This window comes from Aegilops tauschii, chromosome 3 (genome assembly GCF_002575655.3).
Source record: "Aegilops tauschii subsp. strangulata cultivar AL8/78 chromosome 3, Aet v6.0, whole genome shotgun sequence".
Lineage (NCBI taxonomy): Eukaryota > Viridiplantae > Streptophyta > Magnoliopsida > Poales > Poaceae > Aegilops > Aegilops tauschii.
In genome coordinates this window covers 53,209,652-53,234,062 of record NC_053037.3, presented here as the reverse complement: position 1 = coordinate 53,234,062, position 24,411 = coordinate 53,209,652, and positions in this window count along the sequence as shown.

Below are 24,411 nucleotides of genomic sequence, written 5' to 3'. Positions count from 1 at the left end.
TTGATAGAAAAGCGAATAATTATGAGATTATCTAGGCATGATCATGTATATAGGCATCACGTCCGTGACAAGTAGACCGAAACGATTCTGCATCTACTACTATTACTCCACACATCGACCGCTATCCAGCATGCATCTAGAGTATTAAGTTCATAAAGAACAGAGTAATGCATTAAGAAAGATGACATGATGTAGAGGTATAAACTCATGCAATATGATATAAACCCATCTTTTTATCCTCGATGGCAACAATACAATACGTGCCTTGCTGCCCCTGCTGTCACTGGGAAAGGACACCGCAAGATTGAATCCAAAGCTAAGCACTTCTCCCATTGCAAGAAAGATCAATCTAGTAGGCCAAACCAAACTGATAATTCGAACAGACTTTCAAAGATAACTTAATCACACATAAAAGAATTCAGAGGAGATTCATATATTTGTCATAGATAAACTTGATCATAAACCCACAATTCATCAAATCTCGACAAACACACTACAAAAAGAGTTACATCGACTAGATCTCCAAGAAGATCGAGGAGAACTTTGTATTGAGATTCAAAGAGAGAGAAGAAGCCATCTAGCTAATAACTATGGACCCGAAGGTCTGTGATAAACTACTCACAACTCATCGGAAGGGCTATGGTGTTGATGTAGAAGCCCTCCGTGATCGATTCCCCCTCCGACGGAGCACCGACGAAGGCTCCAAGATGGGATCTCGCGGATACAGAAGGTTATACTCTGGCAACTTTACGTAAGGCAGAGTTGGGTTTTTTGGGGTCGATAGTGGAAAAGTCGACAGCGGTGGAAATAGTTTTTCGTGGGCGCTTCTGATGTTTTTGGGGTACATGGGTATATATAGGAGGAAGAAGTAGGTCGGTGGACGCTCGAGGGGCCCACGAGACAGGGGGCGCGCCCAGTAGGGGGGGGGGGCGCCCTCCACCCTCGTGGCCGCCTCGATTGTTTCTTGACTTGCACTCCAAGTCCTCTGGATCACGTTTGTTCCAAAAAGATCTCCCCCGAAGGTTTCATTCCGTTTGGACTCTGTTTGATATTCCTTTTCTTCGAAACACCGAAATAGGCAAAAAAACAGCAATTCGGGCTGGGCCTCCGGTTAGTAGGTTAGTCCCAAAAATGATATAAAAGTGTGAAGTAAAGCCCATAAACATCCAAAACAGGTAATATAATAGCATGGAACAATAAAAAATTATAGATACGTTGGAGACGTATCACTCAACATGGCAACCAATGCGGCTTGGCTATCCAGACCCTCTTTCCTATAGCGGGATGTGTCGTCCTCCCTGTTGTAGTTCCATAAGGGAGTCACCCTGGATTGAAGTGGCTGGATGCATCGCTTTATTGCAATGGCCATAACTTCAACTATGGAGAGTCCGGAGTGGGTCAATAACCTGACCTTGTTTACCAATCTCATTACTTCCACACTGTCTTCCTGATCAGGGACTTCGGATGCCAGTTATATAGCTTCTTCAAGGGGCCGCTGGAAAATTCTGGCAGTCCGCGCCGAACAGGGTCCAGAAGAGGAACATCCTTAATATAGAACCATTCTGAAGACCATTCGGCGGATCCCTTCGTCGGAGTTCCAACTGGGTAGCCGGATCCGGCTATGCACCATACTTCGGCGCCGCCCACTTCAAAAATAGATCCACCGCCCTGATGGCGGGGGACGTGGCAGAATAACTTTTTCCATAGTTCAAAATGAGCCTCGCAGCCTAAGAACAATTTGCAAAGGGCGACGAAACCAGATATATGTAAAATAGAACCTGGTGTGAGGTTGTGCAGCTGGATCCCATAGTGTTCCAGTAGGCCCCTAGGAAGGGGTGGATTGGGAATCCTACGCCCATCAAGAGGAATGACATCAAGCACACCCTCTCTCCTTGGCTGGGATTGGGAAATTCTCCGCCAATGCATCAACGCCCATAGAAGTTAACCCTGCCCGTACGGAGACTAGATCCGAGGGAGGGAGATATCCTTGCGTCTGGAGTCATCTGAGCTAGAGATGGGAAACATAGCAACTTTGCCAGTCCCCTTCTTGAGGGCCACGAGGACGCGAGGAGGAGCCGGGCGCGCTAGCCATGGTCTAAATTTTCTCCTGGTTTGCTCTGTTGCTCTTGGAGTGGTGCGAGATGGCGTTATTTGAAGATCTCACCTCGTTATATAGGCGCAACTTGTGCCTGTCAGGAATATTGAAATAATAAGGGTAACGGACCGTTCACATTCACTCAGAACGCGTGGAAATCGAGGCGGCGACAGGAAGGAATCATAAAGACTGGATGCGGAAACTGATGCCGAACTATCATCAATCCGGAATATGATGGAGAACCCGCCTTGCAAAGCTGAAGACTTGCGTCCGCACATTACATCATCATTGAAGGCAAGTCCGGGGGCTACTCAGGGAGTCCTGGATTCGGGGGTCCTCAAGTGTCCGGCCTGGGAGTATGGGCCGGATCGCATGGGCCATACATGATCAAGCTGAAGATTATTTACCATGTCCGGATGGGACTTCTCGCTACGCGGACGGCAAGAATAGAGCCCGGAAGTTTCCTTCCCTGATAAACCGACCTTGTACAAACCCTAGACCCCTCCGGTGTGTGTATAAACTAGAGGGGTTAGCCCGTAGGGGCTATCTTCTTCACCATCATTGGAATCCTCATAGGCTAGACATCTAGGGTTAGCTATTACGATCTCGAGGTAGATCTACTCTTGTAATATTCATACTCATCGAATATAATCAAGCAGGAGTAGGGTTTTACCACCCTTAAGAGGGCCCGAACCTTGGTAAACACGGTGTCCCCTGGCTTCCTGTTACCATTGATCCTTAGACATACAACTTGGGCCCCCTACCCGAGATCTGCCGGTTTTGACACCGACACCCCTCGCAACGAGGTAAAGGCATACTCATGCTTTAGATTGTATTGCTTGGGTTTCGATTACTAGGGAGCGAATACGCTTGACCTAGTTCTTGACTTGTTGTTTCTTGCCCTAATCCGCCGCCGGGTCACCCCTTTTATATACACAGGCTGATGCCCAGCGGCTTACAGAGTCCAGGCCGGCTCATACACAACGTGTCCGGCTCGGTGACAGAACTAAATTTTCCTTAACATACAAGTTAAACATATGGCGGTTTATGCCCGTGGGCCTGAAGTCTCTTCCGGGTCTTGGGCCTTCAGTAAGCTTGCTTCATGAACCGCCATCTTCAACATCTTCTTGGGCCTTCTCATTGTGAACTGCCAGTGGTATGACCTGGCCCCTCCTGGGCGGGTCATACCCAATAGTTATATCCCCAACGTTAGGCCCCAAGTTGATGTGAACTTGTTCATATCAATCTTCAATACTTGAGTTAGAAAAATCCTTCATCGTCAGTCCTTATGAAATCTTATGACCCACCATGACGTTAGCTCACAGAATTGTGCTAACCCGCCATGACATCATCTCACATTAATATCGTACGAGGCCCAAATCTCAATATACCTTCACTTTTAATGAACCTCCTAAAATTGAGGCATCTGTGCTGTCACATAATCATTTTTCGGTCTCCTCGATTCCCGCGCATGCCATCTATCCATTGCCTTATAAATAGGGACATGGGTCCTTTTCATTTCCCCCCTTACCTTCTCGTCTTCACCCTCTTCTCTGCAACACCGCACGCGCCCGAGCTCCACTGCCATCAACCTCTCGACCTGCCTCAACCTTGGCCGCTGCATCAACCTGAACGCACCAGAGCACCATCGCGCGCCTCCGCTGTCCAACAGCTTCGGTAAGCTCTCCTCTTTTGCTCAGCGCAGATCCCCATTAGGGTTTGCTCGAGTGCATCGGAGTTCATCCCCGTTCATCTCTGTCTCCCCTTAGATCTTGTAGTTTTTGATCCAAGCACAATACCAACCTTGTGCGGTAGCAGTTTAGCACTTGTTTTTGATATTTGAACGCCACCTTTCCGTAGGAAATCTCATCTAAGCACGTGAACTGTTCTGCTGCCGCCACTTAGGTTTAGAATTTTTTCTTCATTATCTGAACTACTATAGATCCAAAATTATAACACCGATATGTGAAAACTGTTTGTCCAATACTTAGCAATTCTTCACTCATAGATCTGAAAACTGATAGCTGTGTGGGCGGCTTAACTGATAAACCATAACCCACCAGGTACCATTAGTCCCCTCTTAAGCCGCCAATAGATTGCTCTGCATATCTCAACACTAACCTCCATCTTAACACACTGCATATTTATAGTTCTTACCTTTGAACCAATGACTGACTCAACAACATAATCTTAAACCGACATTATTTTATTTCCAGACCTTCCTCAACAATGAGTAAGACCTTCACCTTATGCAATTGGGTAGCGTCCCGGGTTACCGAGGAAGATCTGAACAATTTTATTCAGACTGGCATCTTAGCCAAAAAGGACGACATCCACTAGAGGGTCCTAGGCACTGAAAATCCTCCTGAGCCCAAAGAAGGAGAAGTAATCATTTTCACTAATCATGTGATCCGGGGGTTTAGCCCGCCCGGTTCAAAATTCTTTCGAGACGTGCTACACTTTTTCCAGCTTCATACTCAAGGTATCGAGCCCAATTCTATCTCCAACATCTGCAACTTCCAAGTTTTTTGCGAAGCTTATCTTCAAGAAGAGCCCACTGTCGAACTGTTCAGGGAATTTTATTACTTGAACCGGCAGACGGAATTCACCGATGAGCCCAGCTTGGAACTAGGCGAATTTTCAATTCAGAAGCGGAAAGAAGCCACCTTCCCATATACCAAGCCTCCCAGTCATCCCAAGGACTGGAACCAGACTTGGTTCTATTGCCAAGATACATCTCCATAGGGTGAAAATCCCTTGCCGGGTTACCATGAACACCGGCTCAGCAACACACATCGTCTCCCAGAGCGGATCAATACAAAGGAGCGGGCTAAATACGCGCCCGTTTTCTCAAAGATCAGAGCCTTCATGGCTAACGGCTTAACCGACATCGACCTTGTTCGGTGTGGGTCGCCTGGAGAATTCTGCCCTTAAGCCACTGCCCCGGCTTAATCTGCGAGTACACCGGCGACTTGAAGGATCCACAACGCCACTGCGATATCCAATTAACTGATGAAGAAGTCAATGATGCGACCAAAGCTTTGTTGAATGAAAGCTTGGCAGAGTGCAGCAAAACCGGACTTAGTCCTTTCTGCACCTTCAACCAGCCACTAGCTGTAAGTTTTGCACATAATTTTTTAGTTGAATCATATTTTCATTAACACTGTCCTCTTATAATCATCTGACCTCCACAGGCCGATTCTCCTTTTTGGAAGAAGAAGCTGCAGGATAAGCCGGCCAAGAAGACCCAGACAAAGACCAAGGTTAACAAAAAGCCTACCAAGAAGAATACCGACCCCTCTGAGTTACTTGACTTGGATGATGATGGTGATGATGATGAGTCGGAGGTAGAACTTGATTCTCTTGGCTCATTTTTTGTACATCTCATTGACAATGATTATTATCAGGATGACGCGGAAGCCAGTCGTGCTGGTGATGAAGAGGTAATTGTTCTTTCCTCCGGCTCAGAATCTCTGCCAAAACAGAAATCTCGACAAGAAAACCGGAAAGTAAGGTTTTCTCATCCTTTAGCTTATTTGGATCCCAAATTTACTTTGAAGAAGCAGCAACATGAAGCTTGCCGCACAACCGGAATAGCAGAGGCGGGATCCTTTCCTCCGGCTTACCAAACACTCCAGCTCCCCGCAAGCGTCGCCCAGAGGTCTCAACAATTTCTGACTTAACTTATCCCAAGGCGGGTCTTTTTCGACAACCTCTTAATCCTTCCGACTCAAATTACCAGGGAACGTCTCATTCCTCCTCTGGCGACGCAACAGGGACTCACGTCCCAGTCTTCAAGACTGTGCCTGGGTAAGAATGTTTAATCTTTGCTTTCAATCACGTATTCAGTTGTTGTGTTAACCTCGTCTTGTACTTCACTTACAGAGCTATGGCAAAGCCCAGCAAGAAATCCAAGGTGACAAAAACCACTGAAAACCCTTCTGAACTAGAGAAGCAGTCAACAGAGACCTCCCTCCACGCCACTGAGGCCATTGCTGATGAGCCGCCCCTGGAAGAACACAACATCTCCATAGATCATATGGATGTTGACCCAGCCACCACCAAGACCCCAAGTCCCATCAAGCCGCCAAGTCCCATCAAGCCTACTGAAGAAAAGGCTGATGATGTTACCATCACTGGGCTTGGTTATACAGCACCAGGAAATCCCACTATCTTGTCAAAGCACAACGCCAAGGAAGAAATATCCGTTGCTGACAAAGGCAAGTGGTCAGTGAATGTAGAGAGCTATGCTCACTATAGTGCTCAAGAGATCCACTCCGGATATCTGAACCGCCTGCACACAAGCCGCGACTTTGAAGCCGGCTTAGTTAACTTGATGAAGGAGAGTTTTGAGGTAAACACTACATCCCTCTTTGTCGTGGAATAGTCACGGCAGATGTCCTAGTGTAAGGACTTGGTCGTGGAGCCATCGTAACTAGGTTAGCTTAAAGGGGTTAAACGGGACAAAGGACACAGTACTGGTTCGGCCCCTTGCGGTGAAGGTAAAGGCCTAATCCAGTTTGAGGTGGTATTGCTTATGTCTCGATTACCAGGGAGCGAATACGCTTGACCTAGCTTTTGATCTCTTGTTTCTTGCCCTGAACCGCCGTCGGGTCGTCCCTTTATATACACAGGTTGACGCCCAGCGGCTCACGGAGTCCCGGCCAACTCATAGACAACGTGTCCAGCTCGGTGACTAACTATATATGCCTTACAATACAAGTCTTACACATATGGCGGTTTACTCCTATGGGCCTTAAGTCGCCCTTGGGCCTTGGGCCCTTGCCTGTGATATCAAACATCCAACATCTCCATAGCCATCTCATAGCTTTCAATCCAAGCCTCTGGGGGTTGATCTGCCATATAGTTAGGCACCTTACGGGGCCCTTGAAATCCTTAGGCAAGCGCTTGTTGTGTAGAGCTGGCACTAAACACGATACACCCAAGGTTCTAGACGTCACCCCTGTCTCCATGGATGCTGACGGATAAACCGGAGGTTGCTGTGTCTGCTATAACCATAGGTAATTATGGCAGAGAAACCACACTTTTATTAAATGTCTCAATACTCTAAAATGAGTAAAATAGTAGCCAAAACAATTATTTAAATGCTTTTAAAATGATAAACTATTACAAACTATTATATTTAGGTGCCAAGTTAATTGTGGCAGTGGTATAATTACTGTTACTAGTCTAGGAGCTAACTATATGTTTTATAAAAATAAAATAATATAAACCCGTAGAAGGAAAAATAAGAAAAGAAAAACAAACAAAATAAATATAAGCGGGAAAACCCCGTGGCCAACTGGGCCAAACGGCCCAACCGGCCAGCCCACCGGCCCAGCCGACCCCCTCACTCCCTTAACCCCCCACTCCCCACCGAACCCTAGCCCCACCCGCAGCACCCCCCACTTCCCCCCCACGATCCCCATGCTCCTCTCCTCCCCCCGATCCAGATCGGGATCGGGGCACTCGCCCACGCCGCCGCCGCCCGGTGCCGCCCCGACCCCGTCGACGCAATCGCCCCGGATCGCCGTCGCCGTTGCCTCCTCGCCCTCCTCTCCCTCGCGTGACACCACCTGAAGCCGCGACCACGCCTCATCGCCTCCCCAACGTCGCCGCCCGAGGACCTCGCCGGAGCTCCCTCACCAGCCTACTTCCTCCTCCTCGCCGGCCTGCCTCCACTCCGTCCGCGTAGTCCCCGTCCCCCCACCTCGAGCACCGCTGCCCCATGCCCTACGCTCCCTCGGTGAGGCCCCCGGCCACCTCTTCTCTTCCCCGCATTCCGCTGGTCACCGTCGCCGCGAACACCGTGCACCGTCGCACCGGAAACGCCCGCTCGTCGCGCCCGCGCATCGGCGCCTCCCCTGCTCGCCCCTCGCGCGGGATCCCACACCGTGCCTAACCATCGCGCCACTCTGGCCACTTCGGCCTCCCACCCACACATGTCCCGCTCGTCTCCCCTGCTGGTCCTGGCCACCGCTGCAGCCAGCGCGACCGGGGCCGCGCCCTGGCGCCTGTGCCTCGTCCCGGCCGTCTAGCTCGACCACGGCCACTCCCCCTCTGGCCCGCGGCCCCACTCCGGCGCCGCCCTGCTGCTCTCCCGCCGGCGTCCCCCTCCGGTGACCGTCCGACCTCGCTGGCCTTGTCCTGCCCTGCGGGCGAGTGCTCGCTCGGGTGCGCCCGCACCTGCTAGCGCTCGGTACCCTCTAAGGCCCACCTAGGGCCTATGACAAACGGGGCCCAGCCCCAGAACGTTTATTTAAATGAATTAATAAAATTAATAATTAATTAATTTAATTAATCCTATTTAATTAATCTAATCAACCAGTTAGTTTAGTTAAACAGTAATTAGTTTAGCTAAATTCCAATTAACCTAAACAGAGTATGACAGGTGGGCCCCGCACGTCAGTTTGACCCAGTCAACGCCCTGTTGACTGCTGTCATCCGCATGGACTATTCTGGATAATGTTGATTTAAAATAATTAAGTAAATTCTAAAAATGATTAAATCTTTTAAAATTAATATAAAATAAACCGTAGCTCGGATGGAAAAACTTTGTACATGAAAGTTGCTCAGAACGACGAGACGAATCCGGATACGCAGCTCGATCGTCCGCCACACATCCCTAGCATAGAAAACACGCAACTTTCCCCCTCCGGTTCATCTATTCGAAAACGCGAAACACCAGGAATACTTTCCCGGATATTTTTCCCCCTTCGCCAGTATCACCTATCCCTGCGTTAGATCACCCCTGGCACCGCGTATTGCCTTGTTATATTTTGTGATGGTTTGTTTGCTCTGTATTCATTGTTTCTTCCCCCTCTTCTCTCCGGTAGACTACAAGACGGACGTTGCTGCTGCCTCGATTGACTACGTTATTGACGACCGCTCCTTGCCAGAGCAACCAGGCAAGCCCCCCCCCCCTGATCACCAGATATCGCCTATTCTGTAGCATGTTACTATTCGGTTAATCCTATTCTGCTGCATAGCCTGTCATTGTTTCTACAGTTACATTAGTATAGGATGCTAGTATTCCATCAGTGGCCCCACACTCTTGTCCGTCTGCCATGCTATACTACTGGGCCGTGATCACTTCGGGAGGTGATCACGGGCATATGCTATATACTTCATACTGTTACATTACTTATGATATTGTCCGGAGATGGGGGCTGAAGGGGCAGGTGGCTCCATCCCGGTAGAGGTGGGCCTGGGTTCCCGACGGCCCCCGACTGTTACTTTGTGGCAGAGTGATAGGGCAGGTTGAGACCACCTAGGAGAGAGGTGGGCCTGGCCCTGGTCAGCATTCGCAGATACTTCAAATAACACGCTTAACAAGATCTTGGTATTTGATGTGAGTTTGGCCACTGGCCTATACGCACTAACCAACTACATGGGAACAGTTATGGGCACTCGACGTTGTGGTATCAGCCGAAGCCTTCTTGACGTCAGCGACTGAGCGGCGCGCGCCGGGTTGGACTGGAACGCCTGCTCTTGTATAAGGGAGGCTAGGTCTGCTCACCGGTCGCGTACGCAACGTGCAGGTGTGCAATGGGCGATGGGCCCAGACCCCTGCGCGCATAGGATTTAGACCGGCGTGCTGACCTCTCTGTTGTGCCTAGGTGGGGCTGCGACGTGTTGATCTTCCGAGGCCGGGTATGACCCAGGAAAGTGTGTCCGGCCAAAGGGGATCGAGCGTGTTGGGTAATGTGGTGCACCCCTGCAGGGAAGTTTATCTATTCGAATAGCTGTGTCCCTCGGTAAAAGGACGACCCGGAGTTGTACCTTGACCTTATGACAACTAGAACCGGATACTTAATAAAACACACCCTTCCAAGTGCCAGATGTAACCCGGTGATCGCTCTCTAACAGGGCAACGAGGGGAGGATCGCGGGGTAGGATTATGCTATGCGATGCTACTTGGAGGAGTTCAATCTACTCTCTTGTACATGGTGCAAGACGGAGGCTGCCAGAAGCGTAATCTTCGATAGGACTAGCTATCTCCCTCTTATTCTGGCATTCTGTAGTTTAGTCCACCGATGTTGCCTCTTTACACATATACCCATGCATATGTAGTGTAGATCCTTGCTTGCGAGTTCTTTGGATGAGTACTCACGGTTGCCTTGCTCCCTCTTTTCCCCCCTTTTCCTCTTCTTCCCGGATGTCGCAACCAGATGCTGGAGCCTAGGAGCCAGATGCCATCGTCGACGACGACCCCTACTACACCGGCGGTGCCTACTACTATGTGCAGGCCGCTGACGACGACCAAGAGTAGTTTAGGAGGATCCCAGGCAGGAGGCCTGCGCCTCTTTCGATCTGTATCCCAGTTTGTGCTAGCCATCTTATGGCAACTTGTTTAACTTATGTCTCTACCCAGATATTGTTGCTTCCGCTGACTCGTCTATGATCGAGCACTTGTATTCGAGCCCTCGAGGCCCCTGGCTTGTATTATGATGTTTGTATGACTTATTTTATTTTATAGTTGTGTTGTGATATCTTCCCATGAGTCCCTGATCTTGATCATACACGTTTGCATGTATGATTAGTGTACGATTGAATCGGGGGCGTGACAAGTTGGTATCAGAGCCAACTGCCTGTAGGATTCCCCCTTTCCAAATCCTTGGCCGAAGTTGAGTCTAGTCGATGAAAGTTGTTTTACTAACTTGGCTGTGCGGCTTACGGGCCCACGTCGCCATTGGGTGGTATTAGGATCTTTTATTCCTCATCTATGCTCTGGGACTCTGATCTCTCTTCTATTCGGGTTAAATGAATTTTACTAAATCTAACATTAGGATCTCGTGATCACTTTCACCCGGAGAGCATCTTATTACCGATGGTCGACTGCTGCACCAGAAGATTTCGAAGTTACTCTCTGATACTCTTTCGAGAATTTGTGCCCGTCGCTTTTGCAGTTCCCTGCCACCGAAATATCCCTATGGATAAATACATAAACCTGTCGTCCTTACTTTTATTCCCAATTGATCTTGTTATTACAAGATACCCTGAAATCCTCTCTATTGTTCCGAGAATATTTTGAGCTTACTGCCTTGCAGTTCTTTACCACATGAATACTCGTACGGATAATTCCTCACACTTCCCGAGTATCCGCTCATCCCCAGTTGTTCTGGTGTTCCACAGAAGTCTTCGAAATACTATTCGATCCTTAGCAGCTTATTGCTCTGCAAATACTTGTCTACTTGCATTATGGATACTTCCCATATGTGTGGCAATATTCATTAGTCTCCTTTGACACTGTCATTTGATCCTATTGATTCCACATGAGTGCCAATGCACGTAATCATCGGTTTACCCTTTTAAATTATCTTTTCGGCTCAGATGTCATTTTGAACATGAGCTGGTTCTCGACCAAACTATTGGTCGTCGATTGTGCCTCTGGTCTATTCAACTTATCCATCATTGATCCGAGCGTCTGCTTCTGATCCTTCGATTTGGAATCATAATTCCTTTGCATTTAAGCTTCGAATTATTCAGATGATTCCATAACCTGTTGCATTTGCATTCTTTCCTCTTCTGGTTGAGTACCGATACTCACACCATATCCTTTGTGGACCATCAAGTACTTTGTTGGATTGTTATCCGACAATGTCCTTCATATTTAATCACCTTGTGAGTTCTTTCCCTGATACATAATGCCTTTGGTAAATTGTATCCTCTCCCTTTGTCAAGCATGCTGTGCTTTCGAGCTGCTGACATTTACTCTTGAAACTTGTGGTATATGTTTCTAAGATACCAGATGGGTTGAACCTTATGCCTTCCTTAATCTGTGTGAACCCGAAAACTTTTCATGGGTCATACTCCTCTAGTAATTTACTCGGTAGGTTTTCACACTGAAATCATTTTTATTAGAGCAGTGAATGAATGGTCTCGCATTGGAGAAGTTGGAGTCGACCTTGAACTTTGTGTTCATGCCCATGGACACGATGCAGATCTTATCATGGAAGCTTATCTTAAATTAATCATTTCCATGGTATAAGTTGATCTCGTATCAGAGATTTGGTCTTCTGCAATCGTGGTTTCGACCATATTGTCTTTCTTTGGTCCCATTTCTTGGACGAGTAAAATAGTTGCCTTCTCAGATTAGTACGCCTGCCCAACCTCTATTTTGATCTACGTTCGTGTATTACCCCCATGGTATCTCGAGGATACATCTTATGAATTTCCAATGAAGTAGTACCTTTCCCCGTCATAGTCACTCCACGGGTTCTGGGTTGTCGTCAACCGAGAACATCGATTAGTGAATCGAATCAACACTGTGATTCAATACTCCTAGTACTTTGTGGTTGAGACGTTTAATACTCCATCACGTCACTCCTAACCTGATCGGTTACTTCATGATCATGCTAATTTTAACTGTGCTACCTGGTCCTTCCCGGAGCACAAATTTCGCCAGTGAGCTAATCCTACATCGATCTTCCTCGTGATACCATTTCTCCTTGAACAGCAAACTTGATTTCGAGTTTGTGTCGTACCCATGGTTCCAATAACCTTTCACTTCATCATTCTTTTAACTTGATGTCATCGTCGATCGATTATATCTTCATGAAACCTCTCGACAAATGTGTCATGATCATCATCAACATTCCGAGCTCTTCAAGGATATCGATTGAATCCGTGTTGAGAAATACCATCCTTGCCCTTGATGTTTTGTGTTAATCATCGACCACTTTATTGCCTTCCGTTCAACACAAACTTGTTCGTGTTCTGTGTTATAACTTGAGTTCCTTGCTACCCATCATTTGTTCTTCTTTACCTTGAAGTATTACCATCTTTTATGTCAAGAATGTCATGCCAATTTCACCATGTCTTGAGAATCCTGGATACATAGTGATACTTCTCACCATCACCATTCCTTGTTCCCTGTGTTGTTTCTAACCGGAATGCCGACAAATGCACTATGATGTGTAAAATTCAAAACTTCTAGCAACCCTATTGCTTGTAAGTTAATGGTCGATAGTTCATTCTACTTCTTTTGTCATTTAGTCACCATTCAAACATTGATCGTGCGACCCAGCCCATAATTCGGGTGCACCTTTCAATCAATGTTCAATTGAGTTTGCTTTCCTCTAGCGCACCATTATATCATTTGATCTGACAAATGTTATCTCCTTGTTCACATGACTGTGGAAACCCATCTTTTTGGAAATCTCGAGGAATTGTCGCTGAATCAATCAGCCACATCCTCACCTCTCCTTGGTTTAAAGATCAACTATTGTTTCAGGAACCCGCTCCCATAGTTCATTTCCCAAGAATCTCGCAATGTCATTTCGTCTATTTGTGTTGCACCTTTTCTTCTTGGACATCCTGAGTCTGAGGTATCATGACACCAATCGGATCTGAATCTCGGTCAGATATGATGGTTGGGACAACTTTCCAGGAGTTATGATGTTGGTTCTTAGATGACCTGGTAATATGATGTCATGCCTAGCACCCCCCCTGGCTGGAGGACCTATCATTATAATTTCTTTTGCAAGGATAACCATTCTTCCTGGAGGAAATTGTAAGACTTATTTCATAAGTTGCTCCTAATGGATCATTTGTGTATCCAAAGTCTGGCCCTTGATTGAAACACCATATCATTGCTACCTCGAAGCATGACTATGATACCCCCGCTCTTCAACAAGAACATTGGAGGCGCGATGCTAAACGTTTCTTGGTCAGTTATCCAAACACCGTTGTATGGGTAACATCTTGATTAATCCTTGCCTATTATCTGAATGGTTGGGTACTTGCTCTCCTGCCCTGTATGCCATGTTCTGCTTGTACATGGGAAGGATATACTCCTAATAATTGTGTGTAATCACAATTTTCCTTTCCATTGTTCTGTTTAATCTGATAATCGCGTTTTCCTTTCCATTCCTTTGTTTAACCTTTCCTGAATCTGACTTAACTAAGCCGAGATAATTCCCTACTTAGGTACGCACCTTGTTGTACCATTCTGTCTGTAAGATCCTGTTACTATTGTTGATGACATTTCGGTAACCACCGATGGACAAGAACTTTGCCTATTGGTCCGCCTCATTCAACGAGCAGGAAAATGGTTCTCTTCGTCCCTCGCCCTTGGTACCGATGTTGTTGCCGACATAATCGACAGGCTACCCTCTGACATGCCTTGCTTGCATGATCACGCAAGACGTCTCCACCCTTCCAATTTTTAACCCACATGGTGGGCCCATAACCCATAGTTCCACGGGATCGAAACCTGACTCTCCTGTACAACCCCGTTTCTAATGGTTATTCCCCACGCTTGGCTTCATATTTAATTTATGGGCCACTCTAGTGCTCTATTCCGCTATCAGACGCAATACTTACTCTCGCTGCTCTGAACTCCTTTCTCACTCTGGTTCAGACTTCGAGCAACTATCTATCTGCTTGGAACATCTTATTGTACCTTCATACCTTACTCTCGATGTATTTTATATGTTCAACTCGAGAGATAATCTTATGCTCATTCAGGGGTTAACCCAGATTGTTTCCCTCCTAAGCATTCACTCGTAGCCGAGCTGCCCCTTACCTATTTGTAAGCACGTTGGAGTTCCCAAAGAAAAGGATGCCGACTTCACCATGATGACCTGAAGCAGAGAAATAAAGACATCAACGAGGAGGATCAATTACTTCAGGAAGAGCAACCAAGACCAAGAACACTTGTTAGAATTTCGTAACCAAATCCCTTCCCCGTCACTTCCCCTCTTAAATCTTGGGACGAGATTTCTTGTAAAGGAGGAGAATTGTGATGCCCGGATAATTAAGCTACAGTGAACCTCTGCTAATGATGCCATGTCACCTCGGTTACTGTTGATAAACTCGCGTTGATTCGAAACCGATTCAAATTCAAATTCAAAATCCAGTCAAACGATAAAGCTTTTCAAATATTAAAACTAAATTGTTCGGGTTGTGCCAAATAATGCATAGGTAATTATGGCAGAGAAACCAAACTTTTATAAAATGTCTCAATACGCTAAAATGAGTAAAACAGTAGCAAAAATAATTATTTAAATGCTTTTAAAATGATAAACAATTACAAACTATTATATTTAGGTGCCAAGTTAATTGTGGCAGTGGTATAATTACTATTACTAATCTAGGAGCTAACTATATGTTTTATAAAACTAAAATAATATAAACCCGTAGAAGGAAACATAAGAAAAGAAAAAGAAACAAAATAAATATAAGGGGGAAAACCACCTGGCCAACTGGGCCAAACGGCCCAGCCGGCCAGCCCACTGGCCCATCCGGCCCCCTCACTCCCTTAACCCCCCCACTCCCCACCGAACCCTATCCCTACCCGCAGCACCTCCCACTTCCCCCCACGATCCCCATGCTCCTCTCCTCCCCCCAATCCAGATCGGGATCGGGGCACTCGCCCACGCCGCCGCCGCCCGGTGCCGCCCCGACCCGCCCCGGATCGCCGTCGCCTGTCGTCGCCGTTGCGTCCTCGCCCTCCTCTCCCTCGCGCGACACCACCTGAAGCCGCGGCCACGCCTCATCGCCGCCCCGACGCCGCCGCCCGAGGACCTCGCCGGAGCTCCCTCGCCGGCCTGCTTCCTCCTCCTCGCTGGCCTGCCTCCACTCCGTCCGCGTCGTCCTCGCCCCCCACCTCGAGCACCGCCGCCCCGTGCCCTACGTTCCCTCAAAGAGTTTCCCGACCTCCTCTTCTCTTCCCCGCATTCCGCTGGCCACCGTCGCCGCGAACACCGCGCACCCTCGCACCGGACACGCCCGCTCGTCGCGCCAGCGCATCGGCGCCTCCCCTGCTCGCCCCTCGCGCGGGATCCCACGCCGTGCCTAACCACCGCGCCACTCTGGCCACTCCGGCCACCCACCCACACATGCCCCGCTCGCCACCCCTGCTGGTCCCGGCCACCGCTATGGCCAGCGCGCCCGTGGCCGCGCCCTGGCGCCCGTGCCTCGTCCCGGCCGTCTGGCTCGGCCACGGCCACTCCCCCTCTGGCCCGCGGCCCCACTCCGACGCCGCCCTGCTGCTCTCCCACCGGCGTCTCCCTCCGGTGACCGCCCAGCCTCGCTGGCCTCGTCCCGCCCTGCGGGCGAGTGCTCGCTCTGGTGCGCCCGCACCCGCTAGCGCCCGGTGCCCGCTAAGGCCCCCTAGGGCCTATGACAAACGAGGCCCAGCCCCAGAACGTTTTATAAAAAATGAATTAATAAATTAATAATTAATTAATTAAGTTAATTAATCCTATTTAATTAATCTAATCAACCAGTTAGTTTAGTTAAACAGTAATTAGTTTAGCTAAATTCAATTTAACCTAAACAGAGTATGCCAGGTGGGTCCCGCACGTCAGTTTGACCCAGTCAATGCCCTGTTGACTGCTGACGTCATGATGATGTCAGCATGCACTATTCTGGATAATGTTGATTAAAAATAGTTAAGTAAATTCTAAAAATGATTAAATCTTTTAAAATTAATATAAAATAAACCGTAGCTCGGATGGAAAAACTTTGTACATGGGAGTTGCTCAGAACGACGAGACAAATCCGGACACGCAGCCCGTTCGTCCGCCACACATCCCTAGCATAGAAAACACGCAACTTTCCCCCTCCGGTTCATCTGTCCGAAAACACAAAACATCGGGAATACTTTCCCGGATGTTTTCCCCCTTCGCCAGTATCACCTGTCCCTGCGTTAGATCACACCTGGCATCGCGTATTGCCTTGTTATATTTTGTGATGCTTTGTTTGCTTTTTATTCATTGTTTCTTCCCCCTCTTCTCTCCGGTAGACTACGAGACGGACGTCACTGCTGCCTCGATCGACAACGTTGTTGACGACCCCTCCTTGCCAGAGCAACCAGGCAAGCCCCCCCTTGATCACCAGATATCGCCTATTCTTCTCTCTACTGCTTGCATTAGCGTAGTGTAGCATGTTACTGTTCGGTTAATCCTATTCTGGTGCATAGCCTGTCATTGTTGCTACGGTTGTTACCCTTACCTGCAATCCTAAATGCTTAGTATAGGATGCTAGTATTCCATCAGTGGCCCTACACTCTTGTCCGTCTGCCATGCTATACTACTGGGCCGTGATCACTTCGGGAGGTGATCAAGGGCATATTCTATATACTTTATACTGTTACATTACTTATGATACTGTTCGGAGATGGGGGCTGAAGGGGCAGGTGGCTCCATCCCGGTAGAGGTGGGCCTGGGTTCCCGACGGCCCCCGACTGTTACTTTGTGGCGGAGCGACAGGGAAGGTTGAGACCACCTAGGAGAGAGGTGGGCCTGGCCCTGGTCGGCGTTCACGGATACTTAAAATAACACGCTTAACGAGATCTTGGTATTTGATCTGAGTCTGGCCACTGGCTTATACGCACTAACCAACTACGCGGGAACAGTTATGGGCACTCGACGTCACAGTATCAGCCGAAGCCTTCTTGACGTCAGTGACTGAGCGGCGCGCGTCGAGTTGGACATGAACGCCTGCTCTTGTATAAGGGAGGCTAGGTCTGCTCACCGGCCGCGTACGCAACGTGCAGGTGTGCAATGGGCGATGGGCCCAGACCCCTACGCGCATAGGATTTAGACCGGCGTGCTGACCTCTCTGTTGTGCCTAGGTGGGGCTGCGACGTGTTGATCTTCCGAGGCCGGGCATGACCCAGGAAAGTGTGTCCGGCCAAAGGGGATCGAGCATGTTGGGTAATGTGGTGCACCCCTTCAGGGAAGTTTATCTATTCGAATAGCCGTGTCCCTCGGTAAAAGGACGACCTGGAGTTGTACCTTGACCTTATGACAACTAGAACCGGATATTTAGTAAAACACACCCTTCCAAGTGCCAGATATAACTCGGTGATCGCTCTCTAACAGGGCAAGGAGGGGAGGATCGCCGGGTAGGATTATGCTATGCGATGCTACTTGGAGGACTTCAATCTACTCTCTTCTACATGCTGCAAGACGGAGGCTGCCAGAAGCGTAGTCTTCGATAGGACTAGATATCCCCCTCTTATTCTGGCATTCTGCAGTGCAGTCCACCAATATTGCCTCTTTACACATATACCCATGCATATGTAGTGTAGATCCTTGCTTGCGAGTACTTTGGATGAGTACTCACGGTTGCCTTGCTCCCTCTTTTCCCCCCTTTTCCTCTTCTTCCCGGATGTCGCAACCAGATGCTGGAGCCCAGGAGCCAGACGCTACCGTCGACGACGACCCCTACTACACCGGAGGTGCCTACTACTACGTGTAGGCCGCTTACGACGACCAGGAGTAGTGTAGGAGGATCCCAGGCAGGAGGCCTGCGCCTCTTTCGATCTGTATCCCAGTTTGTGCTAGCCATCTTATGGCAACTTGTTTAACTTATGTCTCTACTCAGATATTGTTGCTTCCGCTGACTCGTATATGATCGAGCACTTGTATTCGAGCCCTCGAGGCCCCTGGCTTGTATTATGATGCTTGTATGATTTATTTTATTTTAGAGTTGTGTTGTGATATCTTCCCGTGAGTCCCTGATCTTGATCTTACACGTTTGCGTGTATGATTAGTGTACGATTGAATCGGGGGCGTCACAAGTTGGTATCAGAGCCGACTGCCTGTAGGAATCCCCCTTTCGAACTCCTTGGGCAAAGTTGAGTCTAGTCGATGAAAGTTGTTTTACTAACTTGGCTGTGCGGCTTACGGGCCCATGTCGCCATGGGGTTGTATTAGGATCTTTTATTCCTCATCTATGCTCTGGGACTCTGATCTCTCTTCTATTCGGGTTAAATGAATTTTACTAAATCTAACATTAGGATCTCGTGATCACTTTCACCAGGAGAGCATCTTATTACCGATGGTCGACTGCTGCACCAGAAGATTTCGAAGTTACTCTCCGATACTCTTTCGAGCATTTGTGCCCGTCGCTTTTGCAGTTCCCTACCACCGAAATATCCCTATGGATAAATACATAAACCTGTCGTCCTTACTTTTATTCCCAATTGATCTTGTTATTACAAGATACCCTGAAATCCTCTCTATTGTTCCGAGAATATTTTGAGCTTACTGCCTTGCAGTTGTTTACCACATGAATACTCGTACGGATAATTCCTCACACTTACCGAGTATCCGCTCATCCCCAGTTGTTCTGGTGTTCCACAGAAGTCTTTGAAATACTATTCGATCCTCCAAAAATCCTTAGCAGCTTATTGCTCTGCAAATACTTGTCTACTTGCATTATGGATGCTACCCATATGTGTGGCAATATTCATTAGTCTCCTTTGACACCTTCATTTGATCCTATTGATTCCACATGAGTGCCAATGCACGCAATCATCGGTTTACCCTTTTAAATTATCTTTTTGGCTCAGATGTCATTTTGAACATGAGCTGGTTCTCAACCAAACTATTGGTCGTCGATTGTGCCTCTGGTCTATTCAACTTATCCATCATTGATTCGAGCGTCTGCTTCTGATCCTTCGATTTGGAATCATAATTCCTTTGCATTTAAGCTTCGAATTATTCAGATGATTCCATAACCTGTTGCATTTGCATTCTTTCCTCTTCTGGTTGAGTACCGATACTCACATCATATCCTTTGTGGATCATCAAGTCCTTTGTTGGATTGTTATCCGACATTGTCCTTCATATTTAATCACTTTGTTAGTTCTTTCCCTAATACAGAATGCCTTTGGTAAACTGTATCCTCTCCCTTTGTCAAGAATGCTCTGCTTTCGAGCTGGTGATATTTACTCTTGAAACTTGTGGTATATGTTTCTAAGATATCCCGATGGGTTGAACCTTATGCCTTCCTTAATCTGTGTGAACCCGAAAACTTTTCATGGGTCATACTCCTCTAGTAATTTACTCGGTAGGTTTTCACACTGAAATCATTTTTATTAGAGCAGTGAATGAATGGCATCGCATTGGAGAAGTGGGAGTTGACCTTGAACTTTGTGTTCATGCCCATGGACACGATGCAGATCTTATCATGGAAGCTTATCTTAAATTAATCATTTCCATGGTATAAGTTGATCTTGTATAAGAGATTTGGTCTTCTGCAATCGTGGTTTCAACCATATTGTCTTTCTTTGGTCCCATTTCTCGGACGAGTAAAATACTTGCCTAGATTAGTACGCGTGCCCAACCTCTATTTTGATCTACGTTCGTGTATTACCCCCATGGTATCTCGAGGATACATCGTATGAATTTCCAATGAAGTAGTACCTTTCCCCGTCATAGTCACTCCACGGGTTCTGGGTTGTCGTCAACCGAGAACATCGATTAGTGAATCGAATCAACACTGTGATTCAATACTCCTAGTACTTTGTGGTTGAGACGTTTAATACTCCATCATGTCACTCCTAGCCTGATCGGTTACTTCATGATCATGCTAATTTTAACTGTGCTACCTGGTCCTTCCCGGAGCACAAATTTTCTAGTGAGCTAATCTTACATCGATCTTCCTCGTGATACCATTTCTCCTTGAACAGCAAACTTGATTTCGAGTTTGTGTCGTACCCATGGTTCCAATAACCTTTCACTTCATCATTCCTTTAACTTGATGTCATCGTTGATCGATTATGTCTTCATCAAACCTCTCGACAAATGTGTCATGACCATCATCGACATTCCGAGCTCTTCAAGGATATCGATTGAATCCGTGTTGAGAAATACCATCCTCGCCCTCGATGTTTTGTGTTAATCATCGACCACTTTATTGCCTTCCGTTCAATACAAACTTGTTCGTGTTCTGTGTTATACCTTGAGTTCCTTGCTACCCATCATTTGTTCTTCTTTACCTTGAAGTATTACCATCTTTTATGTCAAGAATGTCATGCGAATTTCACCATGTCTTGAGAATCCTGGATACATAGTGATACTTCTCACCATCACCATTATTCCTTGTTCCCCGTGTTGTTTCTAACCGGAATGCTGACAAATGCACTATGATGTGTAAAATTCAAAACTTCTAGCAACCCTATTGCTTGTAAGTTAATGGTCGATAGTTCATTCTACTTCTTTTGTCATTTAGTCACCATTCAAACATTGATCGTGCGACCCAGCCCATATTTCGGGTGCACCTTTCAATCAATGTTCAATTGAGTATGCTTTCCTCTAGCGCACCATTATATCATTTGATCTGACAAATGTTATCTTCATGTTCACATGACTGTGGAAACCCATCTTTTTGGAAATCTGGAGGAGTTGTCGCTGAGTCAATCAGCCACCTCCTCACCTCTCCTTGGTTTAATGATGAACTATTGTTTCAAGAACCCGCTCCCATAGTTCATTTCCCAAGAATCTCGCAATGTCATTTCATCTATTTGTGTTGCACCTTTTCTTCTCGGACATCCTGAGTCTGAGGTATCATGACACCAATCGGATCTGAATCTCGGTCAGATATGATGGTTGGGACAACTTTCCAGGAGTTATGATGTTGGTTCTTAGATGACCCGGTAATATGATGTCATGCCTAGCACCCCCTAGCTGGAGGACCTATCATTATAATTTCTTTTGCAAGGATAACCATTCTTCCTGGAGGAAATTGTAAGACTTATTTTATAAGTTGCTCCTAATGTATCATTTGTGTATCCAAAGTCTGGCCCTTGATTGAAACACCATATAATTGCTACCTCGAAGCATGACTATGATACCGCCGCTCTTCAACAAGAACATTAGAGACGCGATGCTAAATGTTTATTGGTCAGTTATCCAAACACCGTTGTATGGCTAACATCTTGATTAATCCTTGCCTCTTATCTGAATGGTTGGGTACTTGCTCTCCTACCCTGTATGCCATGTTCTGCTTGTACATGGGAAGGATATACTCCTAATAATTGTGTGTAATCACAATTTTCCTTTCCATTGTTCTGTTTAATCTGATAATCGCGTTTTCCTTTCCATTCTTTTGTTTAACCTTTCCTGAATCTGACTTATCTAAGCAGAGATAATTCCCTACTTAGGTAGGCACCTTGTTGTACCATTCTGTCTGTAAGATCCTGTTACTATTGTTGATGACATTTCGGTAACCACCGATGGACGAGAACTTTGCCTATTGGTCCACCTCATTCAATGAGCAGGAAAATGGTTCTCTTCGTCCCTCGCCCTTGGTACTGATGTTGTTGCCGACATAATCGACAGGCTACCCTCTGACATGCCTTGCTTGCATGATCACGCAAGACGTCTCCACCCTTCCAACTTTTAACCCACATGGTGGGCCCATAACCCACAGTTCCACGGGATCGAAACCTAACTCTCCTGTACAACCCCGTTTCTAATGGTTATTCCCCACGCTTGGCTTCGTATTTAATTTACGGGCCACCTTCCTAGTGCTCTATTCCGCTATCAGACGCAATACTTACTCTCGCTGCTCTGAACCCCTTTCTCACTCTGGTTCAGACTTTGAGCAACTATCTATCTGCTTGGAACCTCTTATTATACCTTCATACCTTACTCTCGATGTATTTTATATGTTCAACTCGAGAGATAATCTTATGCTCATTCAGGGGTTAACCCAGATTGTTTCCCGCCTAAGCATTCTGTCGTAGCCGAGCTACCCCTTACCTATTTGTAAGCACGTTGGAGTTCCCAAAGAAAAGGATGCCGACTTCACCATGATGACCTGAAGCAGAGAAATAAAGACATCAACGAGGAGGATCAATTACTTCAGGAAGAGCAACCAAGACCGAGAACACTCGTTAGAATTTCGTAACCAAATCCCTTCCCCATCACTTCCCCTCTTAAATCTCGGGACGAGATTTCTTGTAGTGGAGGAGAATTGTGATGCCCGGATAATTAAGCTACAGTGAACCTCTGCTAATGATGCCACGTCACCTCGGTTACTGTTGATAAACTCGCGTTGATTCGAAACCGATTCAACTTCAAATTCAAAATCAAATCAAACGATAAAGCTTTTCATATATTAAAACTAAATTGTTCGGGTTGTGCCAAATAATGCATAGGTAATTATGGTAGAGAAACCACACTTTTATAAAATGTCTCAATACTGTAAAATGAGTAAAACAGTAGCAAAAACAATTATTTAAATGCTTTTAAAATGATAAACAATTACAAACTATTATATTTAGGTGCCAAGTTAATTGTGGCAGTGGTATAATTACTGTTACTAATCTAGGAGCTAACTATATGTTTTATAAAACTAAAATAATATAAACCCGTAGAAGGAAAAATAAGAATGAAAAACAAACAAAATAAATATAAGGGAAAAAAAACCCCTGGCCAACTGGGCCAAACAGCCCGGCCAAACGGCCCAGCCGGCCAGCCCACTGGCCCATCCGGCCCCCTCACTCCCTTAACCCCCCCACTCCCCACCGAACCCTAGCCCCACCCGCAGCACCTCCCATTCCCCCCCCCACGATCCCCATGCACCTCTCCTCTCCCCGATCCAGATCGGGATTGGGGCACTCGCCCACGCCGCCGCCGCCCGGTGCCGCCCCGACCCCGTCGACGCCACCGCCCCGGATCACCGTCGCCTGCCGTCGCCGTTGCCTCCTCGCCCTACTCTCCCTCGCGCGACACCACGTGAAGCCACGGCCACGCCTCATCGCCGCCCCGATGCCGCCGCCCGAGGACCTCGCCGGAGCTCCCTCGCCGGCCTGCTTCCTCCTCCTCGCCGGCGTGCCTCCACTCCGTCCGCGTTGTCCCCGTCCCCCCACCTCGAGCACCGCTGCCCCGTGCCCTACGCTCCCTCGGTGAGGCCCCCGGCCTCCTCTTCTCCTCCCCGCATCCCGCTGGTCACTGTCGCCACGAACACCGCGCACCCTCGCACCGAACACGCCCGCTCGTCGCGCCCGCGCATCGGCGCCTCCCCTGCTCGCCCCTCGCGCGTGATCCCACGCCGTGCCTAACCACCGCGCCACTCTGGCCACTCCGGCCTCCCACCCACACATGCCCCGCTCGCCTCCCCTGCTGGTCCCGGCCACCGCTGCGGCCGTCGCGCCCGGGGCCGCGTCCTAGCGCACGTTGCTCGTCCCGGCCGTCTGGCTCGGCCACGGCCACTCCCCCTCTGTCCCGCGGCCCCACTCCAGCGCCGCCCTGCTGCTCTCCCGCCGGCGTCCCCCTCCGGTGACCGCCTGGACTCGCTGGCCTCGTCCCGCCCTGCGGGCGAGTGCTCGCTCGGGTGCGCCCGCACCCGCTAGCGCCCGGTGCTCGCTAAGGCCCCTAGGGCCTATGACAAACGGGGCCGTGCCCAGAACGTTTTATAACAAAATGAATTAATAAAATTAATAATTAATTAAGTTAATTAATCCTGTTTAATTAATCTAGTCAACCAGTTAGTTTAGTTAAACAGTAATTAGTTTAGCTAAATTCCAATTAACCTAAACAGAGTATGACAGGTGGGTCCCGCACGTCAGT